This window comes from Agrilus planipennis, unplaced genomic scaffold, assembly GCF_000699045.2.
Source record: "Agrilus planipennis isolate EAB-ADULT unplaced genomic scaffold, Apla_2.0 scaffold46, whole genome shotgun sequence".
NCBI lineage: Eukaryota > Metazoa > Arthropoda > Insecta > Coleoptera > Buprestidae > Agrilus > Agrilus planipennis.
In genome coordinates, this window is record NW_020438933.1 from 850,852 (window position 1) to 854,535 (window position 3,684).

The 3,684-nt window shown below is 31.9% G+C and overlaps 1 protein-coding gene across 1 annotated transcript in view; it reads right to left on the bottom strand.

Annotated features, from left to right (window-relative positions):
* The window catches only part of LOC108744747 (glutathione S-transferase), a 115,013-nt gene extending 113,106 nt beyond the window's left edge, over window positions 1-1,907 (bottom strand). Inside the window, exon 1 of the mRNA XM_018480653.2 lies at window positions 1,708-1,907. The gene's annotated coding sequence lies outside the window, so the exon portion shown is untranslated. The remainder of the gene's footprint in view (window positions 1-1,707) is intronic.
* Window positions 1,908-3,684: the final 1,777 nt, after the last annotated feature.

Below are 3,684 nucleotides of genomic sequence, written 5' to 3' on the forward strand. Positions count from 1 at the left end.
AATAACCATTTTCATTTACTTGATGAGTTCACCCGTGTCATCGTTACAAAGCTAAATTTTTATGGCAATTTTCGAATCAAAATGATTTATGTCTATCAATCCTTTATAAAGAACCTGTTAGATTTACGCGGTGTATACGAATGACATTATATATATATGGCCAGTATAAAAAGACAACTAGATTTCTTTTTTGAACATTCTCAAATCGATTATCCATGTCCAGGTGTTACAAAATAATAAGAAATTTTCTATTGCATTGGTGAGTTAACTTTTGAATTAACTCTACACATTAAAGATACCCGAGGTTCGATTCTCGGTGAGTGCGTGACAGTACCAACAATTTTTCCTCATTAATTTGAGGTAATCTGTAGAGGTTAGAAAATCACTTTCATTTAAAATGTTTGAAAACTATTAAATAGTATTTAAGAAACAAAATTGTATTATATTATTTACTATCGATTTACTTTTTGGAAATGGTGTGATAACCGAAACAATTGTTAGAGAATTAAAAATAAATACACTGTGAGACTTGCTAAAAGTATTTAATTTAACAATTTCATTATTAATCTATGAAATTTAAGCTTCTTTGCCATATACCATCTTTTTAAGTTGTAAAGTTTATGTCGTTGTCTAATAAGTCGAGACAAAGGTATCGTAAATATACCTAGCTACACCATCTGAAGATTTCTTTAACAAGGAGAGGGACAGGTACAGAGATTTTTAAATTTTTTCAAACTTATGGTACTTGAAGGTCAGCAGTAGGACATTAATTTATCGCAGCAGTCGCACTCACTGTTCAGCCATGTTAGAGAAAATCGAAACACCGAAACGTTTTTAAGTGTTTTTTTTTAGTTTTTGATTTCTTGTAGGTATTTAGATTAGCCCTACCTACAGCGCAGCGTCAATGTAATATAATATAAGTTTTCTCATGATTTTTAGTATAGTGCCCTTACTACAAAAGCTATAGTTTTACCCAAAGTAAAATTAGATGCTAGTTCAGCTCGTGGTATAATGTGTATAGAAGATATAGAATGTGTAGTAGTATTATTTAGGATATTTAAGGATATCCGTTGGTCGAGTAGCAATACTGGGACATAAAAGGTAGAGTAGGAATAAAATTAATGCGCAGGATTTACATTTTTTATATTTTTTTTTAATTTAATTTAATTACTATAGTTCTCGTACTTTCCGTTGACTATTTTCAGTTCATCATAAATAATTTTAGGTGGTACTAACACATAACTACTATTAACTTTTCCCCCTACTTCTACTTTTATATTGTTGTTGCATGAAATGTACACTATGTAAGAATGAAAATATTATGAATCAGCGGTAGGAGCTTTTTATATTTTACCATTTTATTAACCATTCATAGAGAAAAGTAAGAAGATACTTCAGAATTAGGAAAAAGTAAAGCAATAATTCTGTCAAGGAATAAATGGTCAAATTTCTAATATATAAATATTTTATATTTAAGAAGTTCAGGCAAACAAAAAATATACTTACTTTATTGTTAACGATCCTAAGATTAAATGCATTATTACAAAATTTACAATAAAAACCCATAATTAACGATAGGTAAATACGAATTGTACACATAAACAGGTTGTACTAATAAACAAAAAACATTAAAACTTATCATAGGAAGAGTAATTCTGGAAGGTGCAATATTTACAACATAGGTTATGGAAAAAATCATTTACGTACCTCCCAGAGAAGAAAACAATGGAAAAGCTGATGTATGATTTCGTCTCCTTTTTTTTCAAAGCTAGCAAGTAAAAAATATATATCTTAATAAACGTCTACTTGATATAACAGCGTTACGAATTGGGTTAATATTTTTATAAGGAGAAACAACGACAGGCCACGACTACAAACGTATACGAGCCGACAGAGACTGAACTGGAGCTGACTGGAACGCTGGGCTACCGTCACGCCACACGCTGTCGACTGCGATCAATTTTCGCGAAATCTTGACATACAGTGCATTGCAAAAAATTTATAACGTACCAAAACAAAGTGTGCGAAACATAATATTTAATTCTTACAACAAATGGATACTACCTACTAATTGCTTAGATGACATTCCTTGAGTATATAAAAAAATAAAATCGTTAATTTAACAAATATATCATGATAGGGTGGTCAGTCCTAAGACTGGTTGGACACGTACCTCCACTCTTTCCTATCCTGAGCTAAACTTCGCATTTCCCTAAAACTAGAACAACCCACATCCGTAACTATTTGCGAACAGTAATCTAACCTAGGTCTACCTCTACCCCTCCTAACTCCTGCTTCTGCCTCTAATATGTCTTTGACTAGACCTTCATGCCTGAGAAGGTGTCCTACCAACCTATCGCGCCTATTTTTTATTGACCAATTTCAATTTTATTGATCAATTATTGGTCAGTTCAGCAAATACAATTAATTTAAATTGAAAAATGAAGTATCAGGTACTCTTCTGACATTATCCTTAAAAATAGTGAGTAACATAGAAAGGCGCTATTTTACACTCTTTTAAAAACGTGTTATAAGATGTTTACTGTGTTTTTTTTTTTTTAATTTGTTTGAATTATTCTTTACACAAAATTAACATCAGTCCGTATCCTCCTCCTATGAATCCTATGTATGAGCTTTTTTCTTTTTATATTGTTTCCTCTGTTATTACACTGGCCAACAAAAGAAAAAAAATTGTTTGTTTCCTGTATATATGGAAATAATTTTTCTGCAACAGCTTTTCTTTTTGAGTTTTAACTAACTACCCTCATTTACCAATTTGTTTAGATTTTTGTGTTTTGTCGGTCATTAAAATATATGTTATTGTTGTTTTCGATGTGGCTTCCCCAAGAAGGTGTTGTTTACATAATCCAAACTGTTTTTCTTATATATATGGTGAATAAAGTTTTGAAAAATATCTAAAATCTATATAGTACTTCGTGAAAACTGCGTATCTTCTATACCTTTATATACAATTGTGCTATCAAGATAAGCCGTGGTTTCCTCATATTGTATGCCTGAAATGTGTTGTATGTTTACGATTGTGGTCCAATGGAAAAAGGGATGCAATAAATTTCGTGACACCCATGATTTGACTAGAGCCCCGGAATCACCACCACGACTGCTACTTCTGCGTTGTGAAAATAAATGGAATTAATCCTGGAAATCGAAGAAAGTGATCGTATCCTAATATACCTTCTGCTCAACGACCTCAACTGAAGTCACGAGAGGTACTATCTAGCAAATCTAAAGACCCTTCTACTTAAACTTGGTATAGTGAAACAGTTTGTGAAGACGTTTGACAAAAGTGGTGAATGTTTCAATTTGTTTTCAAGTTTCCAGGATTAAGTAATGAAAAATTAAAAGCAGGAATTTTTGATGGGCCACCAATTAGGCAACTCGTGAAAGATCCTAATTTTGTCAAAGCAATTATTGAAGTAGGATCGAAAGCACGGAATTCATTTGCTTTAGTTATGAGTAGACATCGGATTCTATTTTATATGGTTTTTGCATATTTTGGTACTTTTTCAGTAATAGTGCTTATTTCAGTAGTTATACGTGTTAGGCGTGTTGTATTATGCCGTCGACGCCACAGGTTTCAGCAATATACCCGATGCAATTGAAAAACTAGAAACTGAAAATCTTCCGAAGTCCTTGGAAATATTAGAAAAAATGATTGAACAAAGT